This window comes from Carcharodon carcharias, chromosome 12 (genome assembly GCF_017639515.1).
Source record: "Carcharodon carcharias isolate sCarCar2 chromosome 12, sCarCar2.pri, whole genome shotgun sequence".
Classification (NCBI taxonomy): domain Eukaryota; kingdom Metazoa; phylum Chordata; class Chondrichthyes; order Lamniformes; family Lamnidae; genus Carcharodon; species Carcharodon carcharias.
In genome coordinates this window covers 95,526,864-95,550,268 of record NC_054478.1, presented here as the reverse complement: position 1 = coordinate 95,550,268, position 23,405 = coordinate 95,526,864, and positions in this window count along the sequence as shown.

Here is a 23,405-nt window from a genome sequence, read left to right as displayed (position 1 = left end):
CCAATTCAGCTGGAAACAGCGGCAGACTAAAACGCAAATTGAATACATATTCAGAAAACAAAATGTCACTGACTCCAAATGCTTTGACTTTAATCAACCAACACTTAAAAGAGAACAAAAGTAAAATACTGTAGATGCTGGAAATCTGAAATAAAAATAGAAAGTGCCAGGAAAACTCAGCAGGTCTATGGAGAGAGAAACAGAGTTAACATTTGAGTCCAATAAAACTATTCTTCAGAATAGAAATTCTTTGGAACTTAGATACACAACATATTGAGTGAGGAATATTATAAATTAGATAGCTTTCTAGAGATTTTGAATGCCCATAATCATTCCATTTAGGTGGATTTGTGGGATAAGGGTATCACGGGTTATGGAGTCAATGGTATTTATCAGCACATCAATAATCAGACAGTAGCCCTTTTACCAGTGGCAAAATCCAGGACCTAGATTGGGTACACAATTGTTATCTTTTTGTGAGGTGCAAGGGATTTATGTGGAAAAAAGCATAGGTGGGATTGGTTCCTAAAACAAAATCACAAAATTACATGATTGTTACAGCACAGAAGGAGGCCATTCAGCCCACCATGCCTGCACCGGCTTTCCAAATGAGCAATTCACATAGTACTATTTCCCTGCCTCTTCCCCGTAACCCTGCACATTATTCCTTTTCAGATAACAGGCTAATTCACATTTGAATGCCTGGATTGAACCTGATTCCACCTCACTCTCAGGCAGAGCATTCCAGACTTCAATGAAAACATTTTTCCTCACACCTTTGGTGCTTTCCTGATTGTAATGAAGGATTGCTACTAAAGAATAATCCCATAGTATTTCTGAGTGACATAGCAGGCTGCAGGGGCACTCATCCCAGTGTCAGAGATTGGTCTCCAATAACGTCATTAAGAAGCTGTGTTAACCCAAGGCGAGTTGGAGGGCCACCGGCGGTTCTAATTGGATGAGGGGCAGAATTTTAACTGCCAAAGGATGGGGTGGGGGGAGAGGGGGAGTCACTGGTGCGAGCAGGGGGTGGGGGGTCCCCAAAAAGTGGGATCAGGAAACCACAAAACCTGTCCATTTCGAGATTTAACCTGGGAGAGCTTGAAGGTAAGTTGGAAAAGTACCTACTCCCGTCATCCTATCACCCTGCCCATCACCACCCCACCCTCCCCCTTACAACTCCTCCCAACCACCCTAGAAGCAGCAGTCAGGTAAGTAATTCAAATATTCAAATCTTCAATTAACTCAGGAATTAACTCAGAATTCTGGCTTTAGCAGCGAGTGCACAGGTTTCCCATGTTGTATGGAGTTCACCAGGGGAGAGCAGGGCAGGGAGTGCATGTTCAGTGAAACTGACAGGCAGGGAAGCCTTCAAAGAATGAAACTGAATAACCTTGGCCCTGCCTGGGGAGCAACTGTTGTGCACATAACTTCTTCTGAGAATGTGCTTTCACTGCTTGACAGGGGATTTCCAACTTCTGGTTGGAAGTTCACCTACCTTGTCCTTCATACAGCTCAATGTGATCTTCCCTGCTTCCACTGTGGTATTGGAGCTGTTTATGCAGCTAGGCCTTAGACCTCTGATGAGGGACGAGAGGAGCAGCACCAGCAAAGCCAACAACATCAGGTGCAAAACCAAGAGAAGCACCAGCTGCCCCTTCCTACTTCACTCAGATCCAGTTGGAAGGAGCCAAGACCCCCACCACAGGGTCCACGGGCAAAGGATCAGCTCTCTCAACATGTCTGAGCACCAGTGCCCCAAGAGGCTAAGGCTTCAATGGCAGGTTGGTGCTGACATCTGCAGCCTCCTGGTACAAAACCTCCTTCCCAATAGGCCCGGTTGGCATGCATTTCCAGTGGGCATCAAGGTGCCTATCACTGGATGGGCCCATCCTCTCCCTGAGTTCTCTGCTCCTTCCTGGAGTTCTCCACTCTCTTCTCCTGCAAGAAGAGGAAGCAGAGCAATGCGAGTGTAAGAAATGGATTGTGTGGAGAAGAGGGAATGGAAACAGTTGTGGAGCTGACTGTGAGGGCTGGGTGTGAAATGTCAATGAGATGAGGCTGATGTGAGTGTTGGCTGTGTAAATGGGATGAGAAGAGATGCCTTGAGAGAGAGGAAGGAATGAGTAGAGCTGCCAGATGTATTAGCCTGAGAAGTGTTGTGCAGGAGAATGTGTGAGAGTTGTTACCCAGGAATGTTATGCCAATCACCTTTCCCTCCCTCCTGAGGTCCTTGTACCTCTAAGCACACTGTGTCCAGGTTAGAGAGACCACACCCCTGCTGCTCACTTCCTCAGCAGCTTCCATTCATGCCTGCTTTGCTTGAGAGGCTAGCCTCTTCCTCCCATCCTTGGGAAACATCACTTTTACTTCTGTTCCTCAGATCCCATAGCAGGACTTCTAGGTAAGAGTGAGAGACCGGGGGTACAGCCTTCCCAGGTTTCCTGTCCATTTCTCTAGTTGATAAATCCTCGGGAATCAATGCACAGTTCAACCATTCTGACTCTGGCAGGGCTCACTACCTAAAAATGCTTCCTTTGACAGATTTAGTGGCTCATGCCTCCTGCAGTCTCTGATTGGTCGAGAAACCTGAAAGTGGGCTACTAAGGTCATGGCTGAGTTAAGGAGCCACAGATAGGTGGGTTCAATGATAAGTGGGTTCCTGACCCCTTACTACCTTCCTTTTGTATGCAGATCTGTTTAGATAAAATTCTGCACAATTTCTTCATTCAGCTTAGCCAGGCTGGAAGAGATGCCCAAGCCACAAAGAAAGAGAATGAAGTCTGCACTTTTGTGAAATCATTTAATAATTGATTAATGGCCATGCTTGATTCAACCTGAAGAATTCAACGTGATAGAACAAAGTGATGAAGCACGCGTCCCCTTCATTCATTCCATACATCGATCAATAGCAATGGCATAATTATACTTTAATTATTTACTTCACAATAGGTATTTTAAATTTGATGGTTTCTGATAAAAAATGTTATTCATAAATAATAGAAACAAATATAACACTAAAATACTACATCTTAATCATTTTAGCTCCATGCCCATTGGAACTGGAATAAGGTATATATTTAGGTAAAAGCAAAATGCTGTGAATGCTGGAAATCTGAAACAAAAACAAAAATTGCTGGAAAAACTCAGCAGGTCTGACAGCATCTGTGGAAAGGAAGACAGAGTTAATGTTTCGAGTCTGTATGACTCCTCATCAGAACTCTATCCTCCTTTCCACAGATGCTGTCAGACCTGCTGAGCTTTTCCAGGAATTTTTGTTTGTGTAAGGCATATATTTGTTGATCATCTGTGGTGGTGCAGATAAGTGAAGTGAAGCCAGAGGGTGGAAATAATTGAACTTGGACATGCGGACATCATTCAATCTTCATTTTAAAGTCATCCAAACCTCCACTGTGGGTAGATAAGTCTATAGGAAGTTTCCATTATAAATGTGGACTTAGGAATTTATAATGGGAAACATTGACAGGAAGGGGATACAGATAGAATTTGTAATATGTTAGTTGAAGTGAATCCTTACCAGATAGTACCAATAAGGACATTCTCCCTGCCTCATTTGTGTACCAGGTTTGACAGTTGGCTGCCTTTCAGAAATTAAGACAAGAAACCAACTTTTAAGCAACTTACAAAATTGGAAGTCTGGCTCAGCCACATTAATATTGAGATGTAGGGTTCTTTCAATTTGTTTAGGCTGTGGAGGAGAGGAGAAACAGCCAGGGTTCCTGCTCCTGAATGCTATGAATTGACTTATTTTGGAACTTTTCCCCTTGATTGACGATGGCTTGCAGAAAGCTAACGGCTATCGTTATATCACATAAGTAAATTCCACGTCACACATTCCATGTCACATATAAGAAACAATTGGCACATGGTGTAAATGGCCATATACATGTTTTTTAAAGATAGTATTGAAGTTAATATTATTCAGTAATTGCCCACTAAATTATGCTCCCAAATAGTTTTAATTATGTTATCTGAAATCCTCTAATTAGTAGCAGAATTATTTTTTACTTGTCTCATCTCTCCGTAAACACCAATATTAGCAAAGGTGAGAAATTTACAGGTGGCTGACTCATACTTAAACATACTTAAGGCACAAATAGAATGACATGGAAAAGAACTGTACAGCATTAAGGTCAGTAAATCTTGTTACCTGGCTTGTACATTTATATTTGTTTATATTTTAATTAAACAATGCAACCAAATTGCTGTTACCACCCTTTCACTATTACTTATCAAAGCAATTGGCTGATTAGATAATGTCACTATTGCCGAATCCAACAAACATGTTTCTTTTGCCATACAATCTCTATTGCCCTTTGCACCTTTCTCTGGCAGAGAACACCTAACAGCTGACAGAATATCTACCTTCAAATCTCAGGTAATGTTATTGAGAAAACTACTTGGCAATGCATGAAACTAGCCAAATTGTTGGCATTCCTTCTACTAACCAAATGCTGTTTTTTTGGATCAAGTTGTGTGCAGTTGGCTGTGGGATTTGCCTAAATAACAACAGGAACCAACTTCAGAAGTACTTCATTGGCTGTGAAATGTTGGACTGAGCTGAGAATGTGGTAGGCACTAAATAAACCCAAGTTCTCTCTTTTATGTGCTGTTACAGACAGGGGAGGGATGATAGGGATGGTTTCCCTTTTCCACTTCTAGGCCAACTGAAAACAGAATTTTTTTTAAAAAAGGAAAAAGTATTTTAACTCCCTGGGTGCTGTAACTGTCAGGATCAGAAAATGAAAGGTTTGCTTGTAGGTTTTAAAAAAGATATAAATGTTTAATATTCAGCATGGAAATATATATGCAACCACACCCACTCACACACTCATACAGATAAACAGACACACACATACTCAAGAAAAGATTATGATTGCATGGAAGGTAGTGATGTAGTGGGAATGTCGCTGGACTAGTAATCCAGAGGCCTAGGCTAATGCTCTGGGGATATGAGTTCAAATCCCACCACAGCAGCTGGAGGAATTTAAAATCAATGAATAAATCGGGAATTAAAAGTTAGTCTCAGTTATAGTAACCCTGAAAACATTGTCGATTGTCGTAAAAGCCACTCTGGTTCACTAGTGTCCTTTAGAGAAGGAAACCTGCTGTCCTTACCTGGTCTGCAGACACACAGCAATGTGGTTGACTCTAAATACTCTCTGAAATGAGCTAGCAAGCCACACAGTTGTATCAGACTGCTACAAAGACTAAAAAAAGCTATGAATCTGGACAGGCTACCTGGCATTGACCTAGGCACCAAAAACGACAATGGCACACACCCAGCCATGTTGACCCTGCAGCTGTACAGGGCCTTGGTGAGACCACACCTAAAGTATTGTGTGCACTTTTGGTTTCCTTACTCAAGAAAGGATATACTTGCCATAGAGAGAGTACAGCAAAGGTTCACCAGACTGATTCCTGGGATGGCAGTATTGTATGAGGAGAAATTGGGTCAACTAGGCCTGTATTCACTGGAGTTTAGAAAAATGAAAGGGGACATCATTGAAACATATAACATTCTGACAGAGATGGACAGTCTGGATGCAGGGATGATGTTTCCTCTGACTAGGGGGGTGTCCAGAACAAGCGGTCACTGTCTCAGGATATGGGCTAGGCCATTTAGGACTGAGAAGAGAAGAAACGTCTTCACTCAGAGGGTGGTGAAGCTGTGGAATTGTCTATCACAGAAGGCTGTGGAGGCCAAGTCATTGAATGTATTTTAGAAGGAAATAGGTAGATTTCTGAACTCTAAAGGCATGGGGAGAGAGCAGGAGTGTGGCATTGAGATAATGTCAGTTGATAGTCGGAGATAATGTCTCCGTTGAACACGCGCACATTTTAGCGCTCGCGATCCTCCTGCCCCCACCCAGGCTGCACTGATGTTATCAGCGCATGTTTCACGCTGGCTGGCTATTAACAGGCTAGCCAGCGTGAAATCGCGGTCGGGACCCAATTGTGGGCAGCAGACTGTTGCGCGACTGCTCCCAAGCCCATATGCCATGCCCGCTCGATGAGGTAAAAATTCTGCCCATGGAATCATACCTTACAGACAATATCCCAGATGCAACAATAACCACCAGCGGCAGCGGCACAGCAGCATACAATCGGGAGGAAGTAGCCCTGGGGCTCCTCAACATTGACTCTGGACCACATGAAATCTCATGGCATCAGGTCAAAGATGGCAAGGAATCCTCCTACTTGTTACCACCTACCGCACCACACCCACACACGCCCCTATCAGCTAATGAAAAAGTACTCCTCCATTTTAAAAACCAAGAAGCACAGAATGTACTCTGGATAGGGGACTTCAATGTCTATCACCAAGAGTGGCTTGGTAGCACTAATATTGAATGAGTTGGCCAAGTCCTAAAGGACATGGCTGCTAGACTGGGCCTGCGGCAGGTGGTGAGAGCGCCAACAAGAGGGACAAACCTACGTGACCTTGTCCTCACCAATCGACTGGTCGCAGACACATCTGTCTATGGCAGTATTGGTCAGAATGATCGCCACACAGTCCTTGTGGAGACAAAGTCCCATCTTCACATTGAGGATACTCTCCATTCTGCTGTGTGGCACTACCACTGTGCCAAATGAGATAGATTTTGAACAGAGCTAGCAACACAAAATTGGGCATTCATGAGGCACTGTGGGCCATCAGCAGCAACAGAATTGCATTCAACTGCAATCTGCAACTCCACAGCTCCCAGATATCCCCGACTCTACCATTGTCATCAAGCTGGAGAATCAACCCTAGTTCAATGAAGAGTGCAGGAGGGCATGCCAGGAGCAACACCAGGCATACCTAAAAATGAGGTGTCAACCTGGTGAAGCTACAACACAGGACTACTTGCATGCCAAACAGTATAAACAGCAAGTGATAGACGGAGCTAAGCGATCTCACGACCAATGGATCAGATCAAAGCTCTGCAGACACATCCAGTCATGAATGGCAGTGGACAATCAAACAACTACCTGGAGGAGGAGGATCCACAAATACCCATACCCCCATCATCAGTGATGGTGGAGCTCAGCAAATTGAAGCATGAAGCATTTGCAACCATCTTCAGCCAGAAGTGCCAAGCGGATGATCCATGTCAGCCTCCTCTTGAGGTCCTCAGAATCAAATATGCCAGTCTTCAGCTAATTTGATTCATTCCATGTGATAACAAGGAACAGCTGAAGGCTCTGGATACTGGATAGGCTATGGGCCCTGACAACATTCTGGCAATAGTACTGAAGACTTGTGCTCCAGAACCAGTAACATCCTTAAAGCTTTTCAGCATAGCTACAACACTGTCATCTATCCAACAATGTAGAAAATTGACCAGGTATGTCCATGTATACAAAAAGCAGGACAAATTCAACCTGGCCAATTACTGTCCCATCAGTTCACTTTTGATCATCAGCAAAGTTGATCATCAGCTTGTTGACAGTGCTTTCAAGTGGCTCCTACACAGCAATAATCTGCTCAGTGATGCTCAATTTGGGTCCTGCCAGGGCCTCTCAGCTCCTGACCTCATTACAGACTTGGACTAAACATGGATGAAAGAGCTGAACTCCAGGGATGAGGTGAGAGTGACTACCTTTGACATCAAGACAGCATTTGACTGTGTGTGGAATCAAGGACTCCCCGCAAAACTTGGGTCAATGGGAATCGGGGGGGAGCTCTTCTCTGGTTGGAGTCATACCTAGCACAAAGGAAGATGGTTATGGTTGTTCAAGGTCAATCATCTCAGTCATAGAATATCACTGTAGAAGCTCCTCAGGATAGTGTCCTAGGCCAAACTATCTTCAGCTGCGCTTCATCAACGACCTTCTTCCATCATAAGGTTGGAAATGGGGATGTTCACTGATGATTGCACAATGTTCAGCATCATTTGCGACTCCTCAGATACTGAGGCAGTCTGTGTCCATATGCTGCAAGACCTGGATAACATTCAGGCTTGGGCTGATAAGTGACAAGTAACATTCGCACCATACAAGTGCCAAGCAATGATCATTTCCAAGAAGAGAGAATCCAAACCACCTCCTCTTGATATTCATTGGCATTATCATCACTGAATCCCCGACTATCAATATCCTAGGTGGTTACTATTGACCAGAAGCTGAACTGTACCAGCCATATAAATACTGAGGCTATAAGGGTAGGTCAGTGGCTGGGATTTCTGTGGCCAGTAACACAAGTCCTGTTGAATGAGGAGTGTTGTGGACTACTCTCCACTTGCTTAGATGAATGCAGCTCCAGCAACAGTCAAGAAGCTCGACACCATTCAGGACAAAGCAGCCCACTTGATGGGCACTTCACCTTTACCCTTCAACATATACTACCTTCACCACTGATGTACAATGGCAGCAGTGTGTGCCATCTACAAGAAGCACTGCAGCAACTCACCAAGGCTGCTTTGAAAGCACCTTCCAAACTTACGACCTCTACAGCCAAGAAGGACAAGAGCAGCAAATGCATGGGAACACCACCACTTGGAAGTTCCCCTCCAAGCCACACACCATCTTGACTGGAACTATACCGCCATTTCCTCACTGTCACTGGGTCAAAATCCTGGATCTCCCTTTCCAAAATCACATGGACTGCAGCAGTTCAAGAAGGTGGCTCACCACCACTTTCTCGAGGATCTTTAGGGCTGGGCAATAAATGCTGGTCTAGCCAGTGATGCCCACATCTTGGGAAAGAGCAAAACAAAAGGCAGCATGCATTTCGGTCTTAAACATTGAAAGGGTTCTTTATCACACTTGCTTTTCCCCGAGGTGAAGACTTGAAAACAATGTTTGGGAAATAAGGAAATGGTGGAAATATCACTGTAGAAGTCACAAATAACATCCTAGAAATACTTGTAAAGCAAGAGCTGTAATGGAGGAAAGAACTGTAGTATAACGGTCTGGCATAGAAAGGGTTAATGTGGGACCAAGTACGGTACCATCCACTCTGTGATGGAAAGGAACACATGACCCAAGTCTAGATGGCAGCCTTGGACTGGGCAGAGACCTGTGTAGAAGCAAGCATGGAGACAGCTCCTAGCTTCGATCTTACGCTGTATAATCTTTAGAATGATCGACTTAAATGGAGTTGGTGTACTTTGTGACTGCTTTGTCCAGGTCGGGTGGAATTCCTGAGGTGGCAGCTGCGGCGAAGGGCGGTGCAAAGCAGTTGAAGCAGTCACTGACTAAAGTCACCAAGTAGCTGCCTAAGAAATGAAGAAACTCTCTCAAGCAGAGTTATTCTACTTCCGTGTACAGGGTGCTGACTCAGGTTCAACCTTCCACCAGGATCTTGTCCAAGGCCATGAGTTTTATGAATTCCTTCATTGTCGACATTTTCGAGTGCATCACCTCCAAGGCTTCGTACCTCATTCACTACAACAAGCACCATACCATCTCGGCCAAGGAGATCCAGAGTGCCGTCTGCCTCATGTTGCCAGGAGAACTGGCCAAACTCGATGTCTCCTTACACTGTGTATATGTACATAGTTCTGAGTAGTTAATAAACAATTACTGATAAATAAGACTCAGAACCTCTTCAAGAGACCTACTGAACTATAACAACATCCTACCACAGGAACTTAAATGGAACTCCTCTATGCAAAAAGGAGGGTGAAAAAAACATGGGAATGAGATGCCAGTTAGCCTAACATCTGTCATGAGGAAAATCCTGGAGTCTATTATTAGGGAGGTTAGAACAGGGCATTTAGAAAACCTTAATGCAATTGGGCAGGGTCAACATGGTTTTGTGAAAGGGAAGTAGTGTTTGACTAATTTATTAGAGCTTCTTTGAGGAAGTAACAACAATACGGATAAAGGGAAACCTATAGATGTGTTGCACTTGGATTTCCAAAAGAAATTTGATAAGGTGCCACATTAATGGTTACTACACAAAATAAGAACTTATGATGTAGGGAGTAACATGTTAGCATGGATAAAGGATTGGTTAGCTAACAGGTAGCAAAGAATGGGGATAAATGGGTCCTTTTTGGATTGTTAAACTGTAACCAGTGGAGTGCCACAGGGATCACTGTGGGGGCCTGAACTACTTACAATCTATATCAATGATTTGGATGAAGGGACCATATGTATGGTTGCAAGATTTGCTGAAGATACAAAGGTAGGTAGGCAAGAAGATTGTGAAGAGGATTAAGGAGTTGGCAAAAGGATATAGATAGGTTAAGCGAATGGGCAAAAAATTGGCAGATGTAGTCTAGTGTGGAAAATGTGAACTTGTCCACTTTGGCAAGAAGAATAGAAAAGCAATATATTATTTAAATAGAGAGAGATTGCAGAACTCTGTGGTACAGAGGAATCTGGGAGTCTTGGTACATGAATCACAAAAAAGTTGGCATGCAGGTACAGCAAGTGATTAGGAAGGCAAATAGAATGTTGGCATATATTGCAAGGCAAATTGAATATAGAAATAGCAACTTTTTTCTACAGTTCCATAGAGCATTCATAAGACCATATCTGGAGCACTGTGTATAGTTTAGGTCTCCTTACTTAAGAAAGGATGTAATTGCATTAGAGACAGTTCAGGGAAGGTTCACTTGACTGATTCCTGGGATGAAGGGGTTACTTATGAGGAAAGATTGAACAGATTGGATCTATATCCAACGGAATTTGGAAGAATGAGAGGTTATCTTATTGAAATATATAAGATCCTGAGGTGTCTTAACAGGGGCTGAGAGGATGTTTTCCCTTATGGGAGACACTAGAACTGGGGGATACAGTTTATAAATAAAGCGTCACTCATTTAAGACAAAGATGAGGAGAATTTTTTTCTCTCAGGGGGTCATATGGAATTCTCTTCCCTAGAGAGTAGTGAAAGCAGGGTCATTGAATATTTTTATGGCCAAATTAGATAGATCCTTGATTAATAATGGAGTCAAGGATCATAGGGCATAGACAGGAAAGTAGAATTGAAGCCACAATCAGATCAGCCACAATCAGCAGAGCACCATCGGCAATACAACCATTGTTGGGTCAATGCTTGCCATTGCAGTAGTCCATGTTCACCAGTCTCTTGATTTTATAGATGCCCTGCTGATCTCTTGCTATTCAGGCCATTACTCCTCATGGCCCTGTGCCGAACAGTGATGGGCCCTCCTTCTCATCATCTGAATGTGAGCTGTTACCAAGTCAGGGTGGCCTTCTTGCTGCATCATCGATGCCTCAGTAGACGTGTGAACAAATTAAAGAAATATATTTAGTGATCATGTCCTTTACAGGTTTCCCCCCCATCTCAAAGCCAGCAGCCAAGTGCTAAGTCCTTCACCTGGCCTATGTCTAGACATGGCATTCCCACCCCACCCATTCCAGGCAAAGGACATCCTGGAGCACCAGAGATGTGTGTTCCTCTGTTCATACATGAATGCATATGGAGACATTGCTCTAGGAGGCATTACACCTCCCTCTCTCCCTTCATCTCTGTCTCTGACTGCAGTCGATGACAAATGGCACAGAATGAACAGCAGCTCCACACCTTGCTGGGATCTCAATGTTTTGAGACCCATGAGTAAGGAGCAAACCTGCTGCAATGTGGGCTTCACCATAGAGAGAAGAACACATCTGAGCATCTTTGACATCCAGTTGCCTCATAAATATTAGGGTGTCCCTTTAGATGGCCACTTGTGTGACCTTGAACTCCAACCACCCGAAAAGACCCTCCTCCCAACTCAAGGGATCTCACTAACTAACTGCGTGGTCAAGGTCAGTTTGGGAAAATGGTGCGTGCCACCTTTCAAACTCGCTGCACCACCTTCTACCTTCCCCATCACCCACCAACTTACCGCAAATCATCTTGGACCAACCAAATATCACCATTCCACTCTCCTCTCCCTCGTTACTTTGGAACCTATCACGATCCACCCCCACATACTTTTCCTCTCCTCAGAGCCGACACCTGTTACCATCCACATGCCCACCATGATCCTGCCCCCTCCATTATCTGAGCCGTCTATCTTGTCCCCTCCATGACCCACCTAATGAGACCTTCACTTACCAGACTCTCGCCCTGGACCTGTTACCCTACCGTATCCCACTCCTCTCTCTGACTATGGCGGTTCCCTCCTATCACCAGTATCTTGACTTCGCCCCCTAGGAGCCCACCATCAATACTATTGACCTCGGCCTCTAAGACACTACCCCATTTCCACGGACATTCCCACCCTCTCCTGAATATTCTCCCACCCTTTCCCTGTATGCCTTCCTCCCCTATCTAGCCTTCATCCCACCCTTCCAACCTAACTAACCCCACTTCCAACCTTCACCAGCCTCCCTTCACCAGTTTTGGCGAACAGCACTCAGGTGAAGTTATGCGAGGCCCTGAGAAGCAGAAAGCAATATCTATGGACTTCAAAGTCATTGATGAAGTGAAGCTCATCAGGTGCATGCCACCTATACACAGTCAGGAAACAGACCATTCTAAATTCTCATTGGCGGGGCACTTAATTTGCAGGGGCAACATAAATCCACTGAGGCAGTCTTTTAATGGGCATTCATGAGTTGCAAGTGAATGCAAATGTGCTTCCCGACATAGATCAGTGGGAAATTAGGCCTGCCTTTAATCCACCATCAAAGTTGAGAGGACAAAATTCCAAACTAATTTCCCGCCAGCGGGAAACTGACATTTTCCATCATGGCAAATTTAGTGTCCCCGCCCACCATGATTCCCGCTGCCGGTGGGAGTGGAAAATTATGCCTCTAGTTTCCGTCATGTGACCAAATTATTTTTTTTCATTGTCCTCACAAATGGTTTCTGGTGGTTTGACCATTGTCAAACTATTGGGTCTGAGTTTCATCCACTCACATAGCATTGACTTAGAATAGGATTTGCTCACACCCATTCTCTGGATTGTAAGTTTGAAGTCGAAAAGTCTGCAAACAGTATTGTGAAAACAGTGTAATTATTTGCAGAAGGGTAGTCATTAACCATAGAAACATAGAAAATAGGAACAAGAGTAGGCCATTCGGCCCTTCGAGCCTGCTCTGCCATTCATCATGATAATGGCTGATCATCCAACTCAATAGCCTGCTCCCACTGTCTCCCCATATCGTTTGATCCATTTCGCCCCAAGAGCTATATCGAACTCCTTCTTGAAAACATACAATGTTTTGGCCTCAACTACTTTCTGTGGTAGTGAATTCCACAGGGTCACCAGCTTCTGGGTGAAGAAATTTCTCCTCATCTCAGTCCTAAATGGCCTACCCCATATCCTCAGACTGTGACCCTGGTTCTGGAATCCCCCACTATCGGGAATATCCTTCCTGCATCTACCCTATCTAATCCTGTTAGAATGTTATAGGTTTCTATGAGATCCCCCCTCATTCTTCTGAACTCCAGCGAATATAATCCTAACTGACTCAATCTCTCGTCATATGTCAGTCCTGCCATCCCAGGAATCAGTCTGGTAAACCTTCGCTGCACTCCCTCTATAGCAAGAACATCCTTCCTTAGATAAAGAGACCAAAACTGCACGCAATATTCCAGGTGTGGTCTCACTAAGGCCCTGTATAATTGCAGCAAGGCATCCCAGCTCCTGTACTCGAATCCTTTTACTATGAAGGCCAACATACCATTTGCCTTACAAAACAAAAACAGAATTACCTGGAAAAACTCAGCAGGTCTGGCAACATCGGCGGAGAAGAAAAGAGTTGACGTTTCGAGTCCTCATGACCCTTTGACAGAACTTGAGTCCGAGTCCAAGAAAGAGTTGAAATATAAGCTGGTTTAAGGTGTGTGTGGTGGGGGGGGGGGACGGTGGTGGGGGGGCAGAGAGAGAGAGAGAGAAGTGGAGGGGGTTGGTGTGGTTGTAGGGACAAACAAGCAGTGATAGAAGCAGATCATCAAAAGATGTCAACAACAATAGAACAAAAGAACACATAGGTGTTAAAGTTGGTGATATTATCTAAACGAATGTGCTAATTAAGAATGGATGGTAGGGCACTCAAGGTATAGCTCTAGTGGGGGTGGGGAGAGCATAAAAGATTTTAAAATATTTAAAAATAATGGAAATAGGTGGGAAAAGAAAAATCTATATAATTTATTGGAAAAAAAAGGAAGGGGGAAACAGAAAGGGGGTGGGGATGGGGGAGGGAGCTCAAGACCTAAAGTTGTTGAATTCAATATTCAGTCTGGAAGGCTGTAAAGTGCCTAGTCGGAAGATGAGGTGTTGTTCCTCCAGTTTGCGTTGGGCTTCACTGGAACAATGCAGCAAGCCAAGGACAGACATGTGGGCAAGAGAGCAGGGTGGAGTGTTAAAATGGCAAGCGACAGGGAGGTTTGGGTCATTCTTGTGGACAGACCGCAGGTGTTCTGCAAAGCGGTCGCCCAGTTTTCGTTTGGTCTCTCCAATGTAGAGGAGACCACATTGGGAGCAACGAATGCAGTAGACTAAGTTCGGGGAAATGCAAGTGAAATGCTGCTTCACTTGAAAGGAGTGTTTGGGCCCTTGGACAGTGAGGAGAGAGGAAGTGAAGGGGCAAGTGTTGCATCTTTTGCGTGGGCATGGGGTGGTGCCATAGGAGGGGGTTGAGGAGTAGGGGGTGATGGAGGAGTGGACCAGGGTATCCCGGAGGGAGCGATCCCTACAGAATGCCGATGGGGGGGTGAAGGGAAGATGTGTTTGGTGGTGGCATCATGCTGGAGTTGGCGGAAATGGCGGAGGATGATCCTTTGAATGCGGAGGCTGGTGGGGTGATAAGTGAGGACAAGGGGGACCCTATCGTGTTTCTGGGAGGGAGGAGAAGGCGTGAGGGTGGATGCGCCGGAGATGGGCCAGACACGGTTGAGGACCCTGTCAACGACCGTGGGTGGAAAACCTCGGTTAAGGAAGAAGGAGGACATGTCAGAGGACCTGTTTTTGAAGGTAGCATCATCGGAACAGATGCGATGGAGGCAAAGGAACTGAGAGAATGGGATGGAGTCCTTACAGGAAACGGGGTGTGAGGAGCTGTAGTCGAGATAGCTGTGGGAGTCGGTGGGTTTGTAATGGATATTGGTAGACAGTCTATCACTAGAGATTGAGACAGAGAGGTCAAGGAAGGGAAGGGAAGTGTCAGAGATGGACCACATGAAAATGATGGAGAGGTGGAGATTGGAAGCAAAATTAATAAATTTTTCCAAGTCCCAACGAGAGCATGAAGCGGCACCGAAGTAATCATCGATGTACCGGAGAAAAAGTTGTGGAAGGGGGCTGGAGTAGGACTGGAACGAGGAATGTTCCACATACCCCATAAAGAGACAGGCATAGCTGGGGCCCACGCAAGCACCCATAGCCACACCTTTTATTTGGAGGAAGTGAGAGGAATTGAAGGAGAAATTGTTCAGCGTGAGAACAAGTTCAGCCAGACGGAGGAGAGTAGTGGTGGATGGGGATTGTTCGGGCCTCTGTTTGAGGAAGAAGCTAAGGGCCCTCAGACCATCCTGGTGGGAGATGGAGGTGTAGAGGGATTGGACGTCCATGGTGAAGAGGAAGCGGTTGGGGCCAGGGAACTGGAAATTGTTGATGTGATGTAAGGTGTCAGAGGAATCACGGATGTAGGTGGGAAGGGACTGGACAAGGGGAGAGAGAAGGGAGTCAAGATAACGAGAAATGAGTTCTGTGGGGCAGAAGCAAGCTGAGACGATCGGTCTACCGGGGCAGTTCTTTTTGTGGATTTTGGTAGGAGATAGAAGCGGGCCGTCCGAGGTTGGACGACTATCAGGTTGGAAGCTGTGGGAGGAAGATCCCCAGAGGAGATGAGGTCAGTGACAGTCCTGGAAACAATGGCTTGATGTTCAGTGGTGGGGTCATGGTCCAGGGAGAGGTAGGAGGAAGTGTCTGCGAGTTGATGCTCAGCCTCCGCGAGGTAGAGGTCAGTGCGCCAGACAACAACAGCACCACCCTTGTCAGCGGGTTTGATGACAATGTCAGGGCTGGACCTGAGAGAATGGAGTGCAGTAAGTTCAGAGAGAGACAGGTTAGAATGGGTGAGAGGAGCAGAGAAATTGAGACGACTAATGTTGCGCCGACAGTTCTCAATGAAAAGATCAAGAATCCAGAGGGAGGGGTCCAGGTGGAGGGAGAATATTGGAGATGGGTGAAAGGATCCGTTGAACTGGGAGAGGACTCCTGCCCAAAGAAGTGAGCCCGGAGACGAAGACGGCGGAAGAAGAGTTCAGCATCATGCCGAGCCCGAAATTCATTGAGGTGAGGGCATAAGGGTATGAAACTAAGTCCTTTGCTGAGCACTGAACGTTCAGCGTCGGAGAGGGGAAGGTCAGGGAGTATGGTAAATACACGGCTGGGGCTGGGATTGGAAGATGGGGTGGGGACGGAGGGACAGGCAGGGGTGGAGGGTCCTAGATGGGTGTTGGTGTCAATGAGTTGTTGGAGCTTGTGTTCCTTAGCACTTGACAGAAAGAGAAAAAGTTTCTTGTTGAGGCGTCGGATGAGCCGAAGAATAAAATGAATCTGGGGGCACGCGCAGCTTTGAAAAAGGGTGCGGCGGTGCTGCTGGAGGGAGAGGTCGAGTGTGTTCATATGGCGGCGCATGGCACTGAGTGTGGATTTCAGAGTGTGACGCGAACAGCAGTCCGAGAAACGTTTTATGTCCCGGAGATACCTGTAATCCTGGGTGGGTTCGAAACATGAGGGGTGGAATTTCAGTTGAAATCCACGTGGGGTAAGTCAGAGATGGAGACAGTCACTGAGAAAGGAGATATGGCTGTGAAAGCGGGTTTTAGTAAACACCTTGTCAAACACCAGGAGGGAAATGGAAAGCAATGAAGGTGAGCAAGGCAAAAGAGAGGTACGGAAATCTTGTCGCAGAAAAGAACTTCTTCAAGGAGGTAGGCATTTCTTGAAGAGCAGTGGCAGTCAATTAAACACAGAGATAAAAACAAAAAAACTGCGGATGCTGGAAATCCAAAACAAAAACAGAATTACCTGGAAAAACTCAGTAGGTCTGGCAGCATCGGCGGAGAAGAAAAGAGTTGACGTTTCGAGTCCTCATGACCCTTCGACAGAACTTGAGTTCGAGTCCAAGAAAGAGTTGACATATAAGCTGGTTTAAGGTGTGTGGGGGCGGGGGGGGGGCGGCCTTCTTTACCGCCTGCTGCACCTGCATGCTTACCTTCAGCGACTGGTGTACGAGGACACCCAGGTCTCGTTGCACAATACCCTCTCTCAATTTATAGCCATTCAAATAATAATCTGCCTTCCTTTGCCACCAAAGTGGATAACCTTACGTTTATCCACATTATACTGCATCTGCCATGCGTTTGCCCACTCACTCAGCTTGTCCAAATTACACTGAAGCATTTCTGCATCCTAATCACGGCTCACCCTCCCACCCAGCTTTGTGTCATCTGCAAATTTGGAGATATTACATTTAGTTCCCTCATCTAAATCATTGATATATATTGTGAATAGCTGGCGTCCCAGCACCGATCCCTGCGATAACCCACTAGTCACTGCCTGCCATTTGGAAAAAGACCCATTTTTTCCTACTCTTTATTTCGTGTCTGTCAACCAGTTTTCTATCCATCTCAATACACTACCCCCAATCCCATGCGCTTAAATTTTACATGCTAATCTCTTATGTGGGACTTTGTCGAAAGTCTTCTGAAAGTCCAAATAAACCACATCCACTGGCTCCCCCTCATCAACTCAATAGTTAGATCCTGGAAAAATTCCAGTAGATTTGTCAAGCATGATTTCCCTTTCGTAAATCCATGATGACTCTGTCTGATTCTGCCACTGTTTTCCAAGCTCTCAGCTATTAAATCTTTTATAATGGACTCTAGAATTTTCCCCATCACCGACATCAGGCTGACTGGTCTATAGTTCCCTGTTTCTTTCTCCACCTCCCTTTTTAAATAGTGGGGTTACATTAGCTACCCTCCAATCTGTAGGAACTGTTCCAAAGTTTATAGAATCTCAGAAGATGACCACCCCTATTTCTAGGGCCACTTCCTTAAGTACTCTGGGATGTAGATTATCACGCCCTGGGGGTTTATCGGCCTTCAATCCCATCAATTTCCCCAACACCATATGCCTACTAATACTGATTTCCTCCCTCTCACTAAACCCTGTGTTCCCCAATATTCCTGGTATGTCATTTGAAGACAGAACCAAATTATTTATTTAGTTGGTCAACCATTTCTTTGTTCCCCGTTATAAATTCCCCTGTTTCTGACTGTAAGGGACCTATATTTGTCTTCACCAATCTTTTTCTCTTCACATACATTTAGTAACTTTTACAGTCAGTTTTTATGTTCCCCACAAGCTTACACTCATACTCTATTTTCCCCTTCTTAATCAATCCCTTGGTCCTCCTTTGCTGAATTCTTAACTGCTCCCAATCCTCAGGTCTGTTGTTTTTTTTAGCCAATTTGTATGCCTCTTCCTTGGATCTAATAATATCTCTAATTTCTCTTGTAAGCCATGGTATGGCCACCTTTCCTATTTTACTTTTGCACCAGACAGGGGTACTATCAAATAGGAAAAGGATACAAGTGCATTAAAATAGAAATTTATGAAAAAGTGATGTTTAAAAAATATTACAATAAATGAAAACATAATTTTGCAAAGTGTATCTTATGTGAATTGCATGCATCGGGTGCATCTGTTGCCATGTCACAACCAGCTCCATTAACATTCGCTGACTTGAGAAGGTTCTTGAAATCCCTCCCATATGTCAGACTGTGGGCTACTGTCATATATTTAAGAATTAAATGGGAATTGGCCATGACTTCTTAACTCATTCCCAATAAATCATGTCCTGGTTCATATTACATTCATATTACAAGTCTTGTCATTAAAAGGAAAGTTATAGTTAGCTCCAGTCTCCTAGGGAGTGCAACAAGTGTGAGCAGACCATGATGGCCATCAGCCATGTTGTCAGCGGATAACCCTTGAGACCCAGTGGCCACCCATTGGTTTGCCTTGGTGGCTGAAATGCAGTTGACACAGTTGGACTGCTACAGAATGAAGGTATAGTAGTTGCAGCCAGGATATTGAGAATTGACCTGCATGATTCTCTGCCCCTGGTCACACACCAGTTGGATGTTGAGGAGTGGAATTCCTTTCATTTCTGGTGTAGGGCAGGGTTGACTCATGGTGCCTGCAAAGCAATGTGCGTGCAGTCAGTGGCATCCAGCACCATGGGGAAGCTGGCAATTCTAACGTGCTTACTCTTCCCGCTTCTCTCCGGCAAGGAAGAATGAAATGTAGTTAGCTCTTATTGAATAAAGAGGCACTTTAACCTCCCTTGCCCAAAAAATTGGTGGCAAACTGCAAGATGCTGCAAGTATCTCCAGCTCCAGCTTAGAAAGAGTCCGATGTATTAAAGTTTATTACAACCCATTACCTTCACAGCTACTGACAACATGGTACAAGACCTGCTCTGAACTGCAGTTGGTGGAAAATTTCAGTGAGGAGGATCTTACAGACAGGCAGATGCTGCATACATTTTTCCTCGCTGAGATTTAGGTCAGAGAATTATTCCCTAAATGCCCTGGGTGGATATGACCTCCTGTTGAGCACTCTTCTGTCCTTTATCATCCTCTCTCTTTGAGCAGCTTGTCTTGCTCTGCAGAACCTCTATTCATTCCCCACATTATGCTCTATTCCAAAGGGAATAAGGGGAGATGGTGGCATAGTGGTAATTAGTAATCCATAGACCCAGGCTAAGGCCCTGGGGATATGGGTTCAAATGCCATCACAGCAGCTGGTAGAATTTAAATTCAATCTGGAATTGAAAGCTAGTCTTATTAATAGTAACCATGAAACGATTGTGGTAAAAACCTATCTGGTTCACTAATGTCCTTTAGAGATGGAAATCTGTTATCCTTACCTGGACTAGCCTACATGTGGTTGACTCTCAACTACCCTCTGAAATGACCCAGCAAGCCACTCAGTTCAAGGGCAATTAGGGATGGGCAACAAATGCTGTCCTTGCCAGTGACACCCACATCCCATGAAAGAATTTAAAAATAAACCCAACTAGTACACACATACATTAGATAAACCGATTTGTGCAGAAGCCTTCAAGTCAGCAAAAAAGCCTTTCTGCACCTGCCACACCACCAATCGACTTTTGCAACTTGAAAAGACTTTGGAAGTACCAAACACTTGTATAATCATAGTTACAGCCAGAAGAAATCAATCAGCAACGAAACTGTAAGTAGGCGATGATCCCTTAAAATAGAACAAGCTTGAGTCACCTTCCTGCAACTGGATGAATGTTCAGCTCTGCGAGATCAAGAGAGGGTATCAGTTGGAGTGTCAAGCTCCAAACTAGCACCATTTGAGGCAAATTAGTGTCACATGCTGATTGATGTTATGATTTGCCTGCACTGCATACTTCCACGGGCTTTCACTGCATGCATGCTAATGCTCTCACCATATGGCACCTGGCATGATTCACTGCAAAATTGTGTGTGTGTGTCGTGTATGCCATTTTGCAGATCTAATGGCACTCATAGCACCCATAAAAAGGGTACTATTGGGCTTACCTTTAACCTGGTGTAACTGTCTTTCTCAAATTTCCTTTTGGAGAGTTTGAAATTGAAATTAAATTGAAAATAACTGCAGAACATGGTATCAATCCTTTCAGACTCCACTGAAACATGACCAAATCTTATTAATGCTGCATTCATGCTTTTGGTGACTGGCCAACAGCACTCTGACACATTTTACACTATAATGATTCTCACTTGCTCACAATTCCATTGACACTACAATGACTTGCATTTGCTCATGATCTGTAGCTTTGGGAATAAAATTGAAAATATTAAAACTAAGCCTTAACAATTTACATGCAAACGATAGAAATATTGGCAGAGGAGTGTTGTACAAAAATAAATTGAGCTGAAATGCATCCTCATCATTTAATAATCATGTGAGGTTTGCTCAACGATGAAGTATGTATTCTAAAGGGCATTTGAAACCTTCCGTACCCAATGCATACGGTGTTTGAGGGTGTTGTTGAGTCTAGTGTTTGTAACATTGTCATTTATAATAAAAGCTGCAATATAAGGGTCTGGCACTTATTAGCTTAACATGGGACTGAGTACAGTACAGGGTCAGTCTCATATTGGATACAGCATAGTACAACTGTTGTTCCTGGAATAGGACCGCTCCAAGGCCTGTGGAGAAGGGTTAGATCCCCCTTTAGTCATCCTCTACAGATTATTAATGAATGAATCAACCGGTTCTCCTGGCTGCTGGACAAGCTTTATTAAATTTAGCCCTTTCAAGGACTTTGTTGCTTCTTAGGTTAAAATAAACATCAAATGATTTTAGTACTTCTTCAGGTTGAGCAGATGATTTACTCATTCCTTGATTAGCAATAATGTCACTTGCTATCGGGCCTAGCAAGTGAAGCAGTGTGTTAACTTATTGGGCGTCTGTCTTTATATCTTGACCTGAAGCAGTCATGTATCGAAGGAATCTTTTCCTCCAAAGTCCCTGATTATGTGAGTGAACTGGGCCTTAATTGATCAGGAAGAGTGGATTTCTGATCCAAGATTTCAAAAATTTTATAGTGTAGGTTCAGCTTTAAGAATTCAAGATGTCGAAGCTGTTTCATTTGAAGACAAAGGGTTTATCTGCACTTGCCAGTTTTGGTGAGCCCCCACTGCAATGACACTCGAGCTCAGCCTTGAAAAAATTTTAAATAGAGGCTGCTTGGATTGATTAGCTACAGACTTCTCCGTTTCAGCACTATGCTTCAGGGTCACAAAAGCATTGAATCCTAGCCTTTGCTAGTCTTTAAAGTTGATTCTTTAGTCGTGATTTTACCAAATTAATTAATTAATATGTTTCCTTCTCAGAGCGAGCTTGGAAGCCATATGTCCAGGTACTGACTTGTTAATCAGGTTTTCCGGAAGGTATTTTTAAATGATACTCTCTGACCACCTCTGGTAGGTCTGCTGATTGAAGGATTGAAGCTAGGAGCTATCTCCATGCTTGCTTCCAGAGGGCTGAAGCACACAAAGATGAGATATACCGTCATAGGAAAGGAAGCCCTCGCAGCTACGTGGGCCAACAAGAAGTTTTCAGACTATATCATCAGCCTCAAGGTCACAGTGAAACAGACTATAAGGCACTAATCTCATTACGGGATGAGAAAAAGCTTTTAAAAATGCCTCCCAGAATTCAGAGGTTTCGCTTACACCTCATGAGGTTCACCTATGAGACGGTATACTTCCAAGGTTAAAAACTAAAGAACGGCAGACACACTTTCCAGGACCACAATAAGCCTTCCATCAATCTTATCGAAAAGCTGGAAGCGTATTCCCAGTTAACAAGGACACACCTGCCAGCGGCCATAGGTAAACTCCAACAGATTCAATGCGTGATGAGGAGCGTGCCCACATCTGCCATTACTATCAAAAAGGATGGCCACAACAGAGACCAAGTGGTGGTATCATGAAAGCTTGTTTGAACAACAAGAACACTTTACAGATATAGACGGTCTCCTGGTCTACAATGAGTGGCTGGTCATCCCAGATTCCCTTTGCCTGAGATCCTTCTAAAAATACATCAGGGCCACATGGGCATCACCAAGTGCAGGGTGTGGGCCCAATCTGCTGTCTGGTGTCCAAGCATTTCTAGGCGATTGAGGATACCATAGCAAACAATTAGGTATGTGCGCTGCACACACAAGACCAAAGAGAGCCCCTCATCACCATACAGTTTCCTACCAGGCTATGGAAGAGGCTGGGCATCAACCTATTGTCTTCAACAGCAAGGCGTTCCTTATAGTGGAGGAATATTTTTCTAGATGGGTTGAGGTGAAGCAACTATATATGTCTACCACAGAAGCAGTAATTAGGGCAGTGAAAGAGATGTTCATGAAACATGGCATCCCAGAAAAGATCATGTCTGACAATTTTCAAGTGAGTATCTCACACACTTCGCCACCACATCTGGCTTCTACCACCATACCAGCTTCCTGAGGTACCTACAGTCAAATGGGAAGGCTGAAAGAGGGGTCTGCGCTGTAATAGGGGACTTCCCCACTGCGCTGCACACATACAAGCCCACCCTGTTAAAATGTGGCCTGTCCCATCTAAGCTCCTGGTGGGCAGGAAGCTCCACACACAACTTCCAATCCTACCCAAAAACTCATACCATGGTTGGTAACCAAACCTCTTTAAGACTATGAAGACTTCAGTACCAAATGATATCCAACATCCAACACCCTGCAGGAAAAGCAAAGCACATTCCTTCCCCCATGCTTCTAATACTTATCCCATTAGAAGTTGATCTTAGTGTTACAAATAGCCTCTTGGAGGAATATGGTCCATACTGAAATCTCCTTGCCAGTTTTGTTGGTATATTTCCACTTCTGAAGTACGGAGAATAATTTCAAAACCCCTTTAGAATGAT